Raw genomic sequence first — 12,064 nt, 5'->3', positions numbered from 1 at the left:
TGCCAGTATCCTGGTTATTTCTTACCTCAACCAATATGGATTGTACATCTTTTGATCCAAGATAATTTCTTGCCACTGTACATATTCCATTTTGTACTAACAAAGATGCTGCATCATCCATTTTCTTTGAAAAGTCATATACACCACCAAATTTAGTTTTCAGCTTTGATCTCCTTGTAACCATACCTCCATGTTGTCTATAAGATTAACTCCATAAAATTCTCATCTGAGCTGTTAACTTATTTATTTTATTCCAGATATTCTGTGAAGTTTTGTAAAGAGCCATTAATTTTGCCTTTTTATCATATTTTCCCTCTACAGCCCGACGATGCTGGAAATTTTCAATAAAAACATAAATTTGCTGGAGAACCCCAGCACGTCTAGCTCTATCTCTGGAGAAAAAGCAGTTAATGTTTCAAATCCATTGACCTTTTGTCAGAACCTTCAGTTCACCACATTTATGTTTTCTCCCCTGCACTTGAATGGCCTGCTGTATGTGACAGTACCATAGTCAGTTTGCTGAAGAACCTTGGAACAGTTGGACAGTTGCAGGGGCTAAAGACCTTCAAGAGCCATTGTTGGACCTAGGCACAAACTAAAGGCCTTAGTTTTAGTTGAAAAACTTGAAATCCTCACCAACCCGCTGCTTTCTTTCTGCAAAAGTTGCCAAACTCTTCTTGCTCTGCTTAACTCCTAGGGTGCTCAATTCTAAGTAACGCTCAAGTGCGAAGTCACTCCTTAAGTTGTTTATTTATATGAGCTCCCAACCCCAAATGTCTGCCTAAGTCAATGAATGAAGATCGAATTTCAGCTGCTTCTTAATTTAGCTGCTGTTTCACTGAAGAACGCTTAAGGCTGGCATTTACAGTATTTAAACTGTATATTTTAGTTTAAAGGAAATTACGAACTGCAACCTAAATTAGACTGAATTAAGTTTGTATAATTTAAAGATTTATACTTTTGTTACCCAACAACTGCGCACACTCAGTTTTAGATTGAACATCTCAAACAAGAAAGAATCTAATCATTGCCCTTTGACAAGCAGTGGCATTACCATAATTGAATCCTCCGTTAGTGTTACCATTGACCAGAAACAACTGGATGAACAGTATAAGTATAGTGGCTACAGGTGGAGCTCAGAAGCTAGGTATTTTACAGTGAGTAACTTGCCTCCTGACTCCTCTCAGTCTATCCACCATTTACAAAGTACAAATCAGGAGTGTTTTGAACGCCTTCATTATTCAATACCTCTATCACTGACTCATAGTGAGAGCAGTGTGTGTCATCAACAAATCACACATTCTTCTTAGACAGGATCTTTGAAACCCATGGCCTCTACTGCTTAGGAAGATAAGGACTGCAGATATATGAGGAGAGCACCAACTGCAAGTTCCCTCCAAGCTGCACAGCATCCTGTATTGCTATTCCTCCACTGTTGTGCGATGGCAATTGTAGAGATTCCTCCCTAATGCGCATCACATGACTGCCACAGCTTAAGAAGGAATTCACCACCAGCCTTCACCAGGGCAGTTAGCATTGAGCAGTAAATGATGTGCCCAGCTAGCAATGCCAACATCCCTTAATAATGTTGTAAAAAAAGTTGGTAAGTCTCCATTTTTAAAAAAGTAATGATCATTATCCCTTTGTTTCATTTATGATCCTTAAACTTTTGAGATGTGTCATTGCTATAGATTGGGAGATTCTGAGCCAGTTTTGACATGTATATGTGACAGACAGCATGATTTCTAGTTTTTTGAGAAACCTGAGTGAATAAGTGACATTCAGGAGAGTTAATTGAAGATTCTGTCAGACATAAATATTTGGGTTTTATTTAAATAAAGAAAGTAATATTTTCATGAGTGTTTTTCTCCAAAGTATGGTCAGGAAATCCCCTTAATAAAAAGTGTTAACCCAACACCAGGGCTTCCCAAAGTTGGGTGATGAGTAGAAATTTTGGGGTTACAAGGTCCGACATAGTAATGGCTGACAAAGAGCTTCAACTGAATGAATAGCTCAAAATAGTTTTAAGTCCTCTCAGTTTTTTTAAAATTTTGACCAAGGCCTCAATTACCAATTACTCAATTACTACTCTCGAGCACTGAAAATGGTGGGATTTACATGGACTTACAACCAAGGCTGGAGGAATGTACACTTTAAGTCAGTCCCATCCCATTTTGTGTCTTGCCATAATATCAAACACATACTTTCACTGGTTACTAAGATAACCAGTAAAATAGCTGAACTGTGCAGTTTTAAAAAGTGATGTGTAAACCAGATTTCTTTATCAGTGCAATTTTAGGTGTATTAGCAAAACTAAAAGTTTTTTGATTAAAAAATGTATATTTGCTTAACATACACAGTTATTAATATAAAAGTTCAAATACTTTTTGCTCTATATGTTCGTGAAACATATTATTCCGGTAAATGAGAGAAGTTGGTTTCTGAATTGGTCAAAGGGTCATTCTTAAAGGCAAAAGGAAAAAATTACACTCTGAAGTATGTTGCTCACCTCACTAATAATGTACGGTTGTCTCTAAATTCTTGCAGACAAAGCTTACCTCAGGAATTATGATCTAAAGATGTTGTTTCGGTCACTCTTTCAAAAGAGCAAATAGGTTTCATACTGAAGGTTTTTTATAAGGCGGGGTTTTCTTTTTAGAATTGGGATTGATCAGCTGGGCAGCTTGTTCCTCGCAGGCTTACCATCTAGTTCACCTGGTTCTTAGTTGGACCTCACCAGCCAGTGACCGTTGAAAAACAGCTGCAGCAGAGTCTACAGCAAAACAGGCAGTACTCATGTGATTCCTAGAAAGCCTTGTTACAAGAAAATCTCCTGTCCACAGTGAACATCCAATGAACTCTTTAAAGAGTCCACTGCAAGTGTGTTCATCATGAAATCAATTTCATTTCCCACAATCTTTCAAAATGTAAGTACTCCAACCAAGATGAAATATAACACATCTTCGTAACAATACTTTCCTCTTTCTATATTAACCTTTCCATTGTCACATCTGCTCTCGTAGGACTTGATCCTCCCAGCCAGCTTTTTCTGACCTCTCTTGTCACTGCTGTTACAGTTCTTGCTGGAGTTTCCCAACAATTTTCAAAGTTTGAAATGGATTCCCGGTGTGAAGAGTTTTAGAACCCCAGCTCTAGACATCTCCTTGCAGCATGATTGTTTAATTGTTTTATTGTCCGCAATTGCTAAGGTTAATAATGGCAGAAAAACTCAGCCCCATGGAATGCTGCTCCTGCAATATATGGGAAATCAGGGACACTTAGTGTTTGTAGTGACCTTGTATGCAGGAAATGTGTCCAACTGCAGCTCAGCTCCTGATTTGCTGCATGCTCACTACGGAGCATCTGTGAGGCTGTGAATGATGTGAAGAATACGGTTAGCGAGCTGGTCATGCCACACGTAAGGGCAGACAGAAAAGCAATTGCTGACCACCAAGAAAACTAGTAAGCATGTGCAGGAGTCCTATAGGCCGTTCTCCTCTTCAACAGATATACTGTTTTGGATGCTGTTGGAAGGGGGAGGGGGAGGGAAGGGGTTCTCAGGAAAACAGCAGCCACCAGATGAGTGGCACGTTGACTGGCACCATTGTACAGTAGTGAGTATCAAAGTGTAGGTAAACAGTTGTGATAGGGGGACTGTTTAGCTAGGGACACAGAAAGATGTTTCAATGTCCACGAGCAACCTCCATGGTCCCAGAGTTAAGGATATCTGAGTGGGCACAGGATATTCTGAGAGGGAAAGGTGAGCATCTAGAGATTGTGGTCTATATTGGTATTAATAAGAAGAGAGATCAGGTCCTGCAAAGGGAACATAAGGAATTAAATAGAAAGTTGAAACCAGGATGTCTTGGGTCATAATCTAGGATTACACTGTATGCCATGGGCCAGCGAGGCCAGAAATAGGAAGATAATACAGTTGAATGAATAGCGAAAGAGCTTATGTAGGAGGGAGGGCTTCAGACATCTGGATCATTGGATTCTCTTCCAGTGCAGGTGCGACGTCTACAAGAAGGGCAGATTGCACCTTGTTGGGAATTGGATCAGGCCTGACAGACAGGTATGCAAACTGGTTACCTCGATTGATTATATTGCATAGGTGTTAATAAAACAGTGGAACTGAGATATTAATCCAGGAAGCTTGGAGTATTCACTGTCAAATTGAATCAAGGCTGACAGATATGCAAGGCATTCACCTTGGTTGACGATTCAATGGATTGTTGATAGACAATGCTGCAAGATTTTGGGTGAAATGATAGATCTGAGTTTCAGTAAAACTGTTTAAGACAGCTCAGCTCGTAGGGTCAGCTCAATCAATACGGAGCATATCCAATAAGGTTTTTTGCACAGCTCTTCCTGAGATGGAAACTCAATTTAACTTCTGCTAATTGCATTGTTACATCAAATACTGCTAAGCCACTGTACTTGGAAATGACCAAATAACTAGTTAAAGGAAGCCACTCAAATCAGAGGGGTCTCACACACACTCCAGAGAACATCAGGACCAAGAAGCAGGGACCTTGGGAACAGAAGTTACAGCCTCAACTCCAATTTGACCACTTATAATCAGAGTAATATACACTTTCAAACATCTTGCACTCCCAAAACAAACTCTGAACTACTGTATAGAACTGCGAGGTTAGTTGGGATATTAGAGGGAAGTCCCACTAAGTAAGCAAGTAGATCAGCAAAGCTTACAACAATAATAACTGTATATCGTGATATGTAAGCCAACCACTGAAGCTTTGAAATATCCTTTCAAAACATTTGAGTTATATACAGGGATTAAAATGTGATCCAGTGGTGCTCCTGTAGTGGTCATCATTTGTAAATATGGTAAAACTGCTGTTCATAGACTACAATATGCAATCTGCTTCATGTGAGCATGTTTGAACTCTAATGTATCATAAGACCATAAGACATTGGAGTGGAAGTCAAGCCATTTGGCCCATCGAGTCCACTCCACCATTTAATCATGGCTGATGGGCATTTCAACTCCACTTACCCGCATTCTCCCCGTAGCCCTTAATTCCATGCAAGATCAAGAAGTTATCAATCTCGGCCTTGAAGACATTTAACGTCCCAGCCTCAACTGTGCTCTGTGGCAATGCATTCCGCAGGACCACTACTCTCTGGTTGAAGAAATGTCTCCTCATTTCTGTTCTAAATTTACCCCCCATAAGTTTAATGCTATGCCCACAGGTCCTAGTCTCCCCGCCTAATGGAAACAACTTCCCAGCACCACCCTTTCTAAGGCATATCTTGTAACTTTCTATTATATCTCCCCTTGACCTTCTAAACTCTAACGAATACAATCCCAGGATCCTCAGCTGATCATTGTATGTTAGGCCTATCATTCCAGGGATCATCCATGTGAATCTCTGTTGGACATGCTCCAGTGCCAGTATGTCCTTCTTGAGGTGTGGGGCCCAAATTTGGACACAGTATTCCAAATGGGGCCTAACTAGAGCTTTATAAAGTCTCGGAAGCACATCACTGCTTTTATATTCCAACCCTCTTGAGATAAATGATAACATTACATTTGCTTCCTTAATCACGGACTCAACCTCATCTTGGTGATACAGTCCATTTCGTCTGCTTGATTCCATGTACCAACTTTTGAACTGAGTATAAACCTAAACATTAATTTCTAAGCTGAAAAATTGAAGATAACTCATAAGAAGAATTTAGTCCTAAATTTATTAGCTGAAAAATGAAGCATTAATTATGGACAAAATATCAGTCTAAACATGTATTTTGGCATCCAAGACAGGGATCATCTTATTTTCAATGATCTACAGTAACATAGAAGCATATGGCATTTAGTTCACTTTCCCAAGGTCAGGCTGCATGTAAATGTAGTTTCAAATATTTGATGCTGCAACAACAGCATTGGTAAAGGTCATTGGCACATCAACTACAGAAATTGATTTAGAAGATATAATAGAAAAAATAATGGATAATTCTCAAACTAAACATGGTTTTGGTTGCCATCATCTTCCTATTGATGGTAAAATTATTTCACAACATAAATAACAATATCTTACTAGTCGAGCAAAACTGTGAATGTGCAGATTTGCTTTGAGAAGCAACATCACATTTTCATCACATTGTGTTAATGTAATAGGATTGCTATCCAAATAGACAGATTCCAATTATATTTGTACCTAATATCCATAGGTTAGACATTCCATTGTCCAAACTGAGAAAGATAATGCCAAAGTGGAAGGGATTACAAAGATAGAAGAAGGTGAAACTGAAATAACCCCAAAGAGACAATTACTAACTGCAAAGACAGAATAAGAAACTAAAGTGCATTGTACGAACACTTCAATATCCCACTAGACATGTCTTTAAACACCTAAAGAATAGAATCTTAAGTGAGTTAAACAACAATAGCTTACCTTATGTGAGTAACCTGTAATTCAGCCAGTAAGTGGTTCTTGAACCACTGGTCAAAGTCAACACTATCAAAAAGTTCATAGGCTGCTAATCCAACTGCATTGTACACTATTAAGAAAAATGAAGTATCAACAATATAAAATAATTTCATAATAAATTTAATTTATTAACACTAATATAAAGTGCATAATTTATGTTTTCTACTTCCACAGAAGGTCATGACAAATCATTCTTAAATTATCTTGTGTTCAATTCAATGTAATTTCTTCAAAATAAAACATACAATGAAAATCAATAACACTGAATCTAACCACAGTACTTAGAGTCAGAGTCATAGAGATGGACAGCATGAAAATAGACCCTTCGGTCCAACTCATCCATGCCGACCAGATATCCAACCCAATCTAGTCCCACCTGCCAGCACCTAGCCCATATCCCTCCAAACTCTTCCTTTTCATATACCCATCCAGATGCCTTTTAAATATTGCAATTGTATTAGCCTCCACCACTTCCTCTGGCAGCTCATTCCACACACGTACTACCCTCTGCATGAAAACGTTGCTCCTTAGGTCTCTTTTATATCTTCCCCCTCTCACCTTAAACCTATGCCCTCTAGTTCTGGACTCCCCCACCACAGAGAAAAGACTTTGCCTATTTACTCTACTCATGGTTTCACAAACCTCTATCAGGTCACCCCTCAGTTTCCGACGCTCCAGGGAAAACAGACCTAGTCTATTCAACCTCTCCCTATAGCTCAAATTCTCCAACCCTGGCAACATTCTTGTAAATCTTTTCTGAACCCTTTCAAGTTTCACAACATCCTTTCGATAGGAAGGAGACCTTAATTGCACACAATAGTCCAAAGTGGCCTAATCAATATCCTGTACAGCTGCAACATGACTCCCAACTCCTGTACTCAATACTCTGACCAATAAAGGAAAGCATACCAAACATCTTCTTCACTATCCTATCTACTTGCGACTCTATTTTCAAGGCGCTATGAACCTGCACTCCAAGGACCTTATCATCGAGTGTATAAGTCCTGCTAAGATTTGCTTTCCCAAAATGAAGCACCTCACATTTATCTAAATTAAACTCCATCTGCCACTTTTCAGCCCATTGGTCCACTTGATCAAGATCCCACTGTAATCTGAAGTAACCTTCTTCGCTGTCCACTACACCTCCAATTTTGGTGTCATCTGCAAACTTACGAACTATACCTCTTATGCTCATATCCAAATCATTTATACAAATGATGAAAAGTAGTGGATCTAGCACCGATCATTGTGGCACTCCACTGGTCACAGGTCTCCAGTCTGAAACACAATCCTCCACCACCACCCTCTGCCTTTTACCTTCATTCCAATTCTGTATCCAAATGGCTATTCTCCCTGTATTCCATGAGATCTAACCTTGCTAACCAGTCTCCCATGGAGAACCTTGTTGAATGCCTTACTGAAGAGCACATAGATTATGTCTACCGCTCTACCCACATCAATCCTCTTCGTTACTTTTTCAAAAAATTCAATCAAGTTTGTGAGACATGATTGCCCATGCGCAAAGCCATGTGGACTACCCCTAATCAGTCTTTGCCTTTCCAAATACACGTACATCCTGTCCCTCAGGATTCTCTCCAACAACTTGCCCACCACCGACGTCAGGCTCACTGGTCTATAGTTCCCTGGCTTGTCCTTACCACCCTTCTTAAACAGTGGCACCACATTAGCCAACCTTCGGCACCTCACCTGTGACTATCAATGATATAAATATCTCAGCAAGTGGCCCAGCAATCACTTCCCTAGCTTCACACAGAGTTCGAGAGTACACCTGATCAGGTCTTGGGGATTTATCCACTTTTATGCATTTGAAGACATCCAGCACTTCCTCCTCTGTAGTATGGACATTTTTCAAGATGTCACCATCTATTTCCTTACAGTCTATATCTTCCATGTCCTTTTCCACAGTAAACACTGATGCAAAATATTCATTTAGTATCTTCCTCCATCCCCCGCAGCTCTACACAAAGGCCGCCTTGCTGATCTTTGAGGGGCACTATTCTCTCCCTAGTTACCCTTTTGTCCTTAATGTAGTTGTATAAACCCATTGGATTCTCCTTAACTCTATTTGCCAAAGCTATCTCATGTCCCCTTTTTGCCCTCCTGATTTCCCTTTTTAAGTATACTCCTATTGCCTTTATACTCTTCTAAGTATTCACTTGATCTATCCTGTCTATACCTGGCATATGCTTCCTTCTTTTCCTTAACCAAACCCTCAATTTCTTTAGGCAAAAGTGAGGACTGCAGATGCTGGAAACCAGAGTTTAGATAAGAGTGGTGCTGGAAAAGCACAGCAAGTCAGGCAGCATTCCAAGGAGCAGGAAAATCGAAGTTTCATCCTGATGAAGGGCTTTTGCCCGAAATGTCAATTTTCCTGCTCCTCGGATACTGCCTGACCTGCTGTTCTTTTCCAGCACTACTCTTATCTAAACCCTCAATTTCTTTAGTCATCCAGCACTTCCTATACCTACCAGCCTTTCCTTTCACCCTAAAAGGAATACATTGTCTCTTGATTGAGCTGAAAAAATACTGCAACACATAACATACCAGCATCTTTGATCACTAGATCAACAGTATTATCGACATCGGATGGTCCTGAAAAATACCAAGAACATGTTTTCAGATTATAGAGTCACAGTCATACAGCATACAAATAGACCTTTCAGCCCACTGTATCAATGCTGACTAACAAACAACAAACTACACTAATCTTATTTACCTGCGCTTGGTACATAGCCTACTATGCCCTGGAATTTTAAGAACTCACCCAGATGTTTCTTAATTATTGAGAGAGTACGTGCCTCCACCACGCTCTGAGGCAGCGCAATCTATATGGGTAAAAAAAGAACCTTTTTTTAGATCTTCTCTAAACCACATACTCCTCGTTTAAACTTATGCCCTCTAGTTTTAGACATGTCTGCCACAGGGATAAGATGATCAATCCTGCCCATCCCTCTCATATTTTTTACCTCAATCAGATCCCATCTCCGTCTCCTCTGTGCCAAAGAAAACAAACACATCATAATGGAGACTTTCCATCCAGGCAACATCCTGCTGAATCTTCATCCCCTCCAATGCAATCATGTCCTTTCAATGGTGTGGTGATCAGAACTGCACAAAGTATTGCATCAGTGGAACTAACCAACGTTTTATGTAACTGTAACAAGACTTCCTTGGTCCTTTATATTCTACAAGGAGAAAGTGAGGACTGCAGATGCTGGAGATCAGAGCTGAAAATGTGTTGCTGGAAAAGCGCAGGTCAGGCAGCATCCAAGGAACAGAATCGACGTTTCGGGCATAAGCCCTTCTTCAGGAAGGATTCTGTTCCTTGGATGCTGCCTGACCTGCTGCGCTTTTCCAGCAACACGTTTTCAACCTTTATATTCTACACCCCAACTAATGCAGGTAAGCGTCCCAAATCTATGGACTTGTGCCCTGAGGTCCCCAAGTTCCTCAGTACGCCCCAGGAACCCACCATTCATTGTATACATCGTTCACTTACTGGTCCTCCCAAAAGGCATAATCTCACATACATAAGGATTCATTCCATTTGTCAATGTTCTGCATAATCTACCAGCTGACCAATATAAGATTGTACCCTGAGACCATCTTCCTCACTGTCAATAGCACCATTAATATTCATGTCTGCTATGTTCATATCAAAGTCGTTAACGGACATAACAAACAGCAAGAATCCCACACCTGAAACCTGTGGTACACCGCTGGGCACAAGCTTCCAATCACAAAAAAAACCCTCATCAGTACATTTAGTCAAAAACTCAATTAAATTAGTCAGACAGTATCTCCCTCTCATAAATCCATTCTGACAATCGCTGATCAATCCTCACTTTTCCAAGTCTTCATTTATCCTGTCTTATGAATTTTTCCAATAATTTCCCTACCACTCATGTCAGACTAACAGGTCTATAATACCTGGCCTACCCCTGCTGCCCTTCTTAAACAAAGGAACAACATTAGCCATCCCCACCAAAACATCTAAAACCATTTCCTTAATTATCTTTACATACTCAGGTCCTTCCAATGGTGTGGTGACCACACCATCACAAATAATATCCACTGTGAATACAAATAAGAAATATTCATTTCAGACCTCACCTACATCTTCTGATTCCCCTTTGGTCTCAAAGAAGACCCACTCTTTCCCTGGTAATCCTCTAACCCTTAACATACTTACAAAATGTCTTCTGGTTTTCCAAAGATATTTTGTGGCCCATCACTGCCCTCTAATTATTTTTTTATAAGCACCCTCCTAAACTTTAAGCACTTTTGAAGGGCTCCGTATTTTTAATGCACACTATCTAACACATGCTTCCTTCTTTTTTCTTTATCAAATTCTCGCTATCCCTTGATGTCCAGGGTTCACAAGACCTACTGCTCATACCCTTCACTCTTACCCTTACACGCTAGCTTACCCTTACACCCTTACACTGGAGGGAACTCAGTATCCTTGCAAGGAGTGTTAATCAGGAGAGTTTAAACTAGTATGCTGCAGAGGTGGGAACAAAAGCCGTAGGTCAGCATGTGGAGTGATTGAGGGGAAAGCTGCTTTAGGTCAAGGAAGTCTAATAGTAAGGACAGGCAGAGCCATGTTAATGAGCATGTGGGCCAAGCAGTCTGAAATCTGTTTTAATCCAAGCAATATAACAGGTAAAGTAGAAGAGCTTAGAGCTTGAATTAATACATGAGATGACAATGTTGAAGCCATTACAAAAACTTGGTTGAGAAAAGGGAAGCGCAACATTCCAGAGTTTAGATGTTTCAGACGTGATAGAGGGAGGTGTAAGTGGGATGTTGGAGTTTCATCATTGATTTAAGTAGAATGTCACAGCTGTACTTCAGATTAGATTAGATTCCCTGTCGTGTGGAAACAGGCCATTTGGCCCAACATGTAACCTCCGAACAGTAATCCACCCAGACCCATGCCCACACCCTATATTTACCCCTGACTAATGCACCTAACACAATTCACCTGACCTGCACATTTTTGGATTGTGGAAGGTAACCAGAGCACCCAGAGGAAACCCACGCAGACACAGGGAGAATGTGCAAACTCCACACAGACAGTTGCCTGAGGCGGGACTTGAACCCGGGTCCCTGGCGCTGTAAGGCAGCAGTGCTAACCACTGAGCCACTGTGCTGCCCGCAAGAGAGGACAACGTGCCACTGATCAGCAGGCTCATCCACCGAGGGCGTATGAGTGAAACGAAGGAATAAGAAAGCTGCAGTCACTATGATGGGGTTATACTGTATGCCTCCCAATAACCAGGGGAGATAGAGGAATAAATGTGTAAACCAATCCAGAATAGTTATGAAAACAGCAGTGTTGATGTCATGGTGATTTTAACTTTCCCAAAATTGACTGGGATTCTCTTAGTGCCAAGGGCTTAGATGGGGCAGCATCCAGTTCATCCAGAGGGTTTCTTGAAACAGTATACAGGTAGTTCTTCTATAATGCATTCCTGCCTGCAGCATATGAGAGAGACCATGTGTGCAGGTACTCATGTGATTCAGCCAACATTGTCTACACTGCAGGGAAGGATCTCCGAGGCATGGTATATTGACAAAACCAT

General features: G+C 40.6%; 1 protein-coding gene across 1 annotated transcript in view; it reads left to right on the top strand.

Annotated features, from left to right (window-relative positions):
• Positions 1–12,064, top strand: part of ipo11 (importin 11) — a 471,218-nt gene that overhangs the window by 264,110 nt on the left and 195,044 nt on the right. The gene's annotated exons all lie outside the window — the stretch shown is intronic.

This window comes from Chiloscyllium plagiosum, unplaced genomic scaffold (assembly GCF_037043375.1).
Source record: "Chiloscyllium plagiosum isolate Xiang-an unplaced genomic scaffold, Cpla_swu_hap1 HiC_scaffold_1, whole genome shotgun sequence".
Taxonomy (NCBI): Eukaryota; Metazoa; Chordata; class Chondrichthyes; order Orectolobiformes; family Hemiscylliidae; genus Chiloscyllium; species Chiloscyllium plagiosum.
This window is presented reverse-complemented; position numbering and strand designations above follow the sequence as displayed.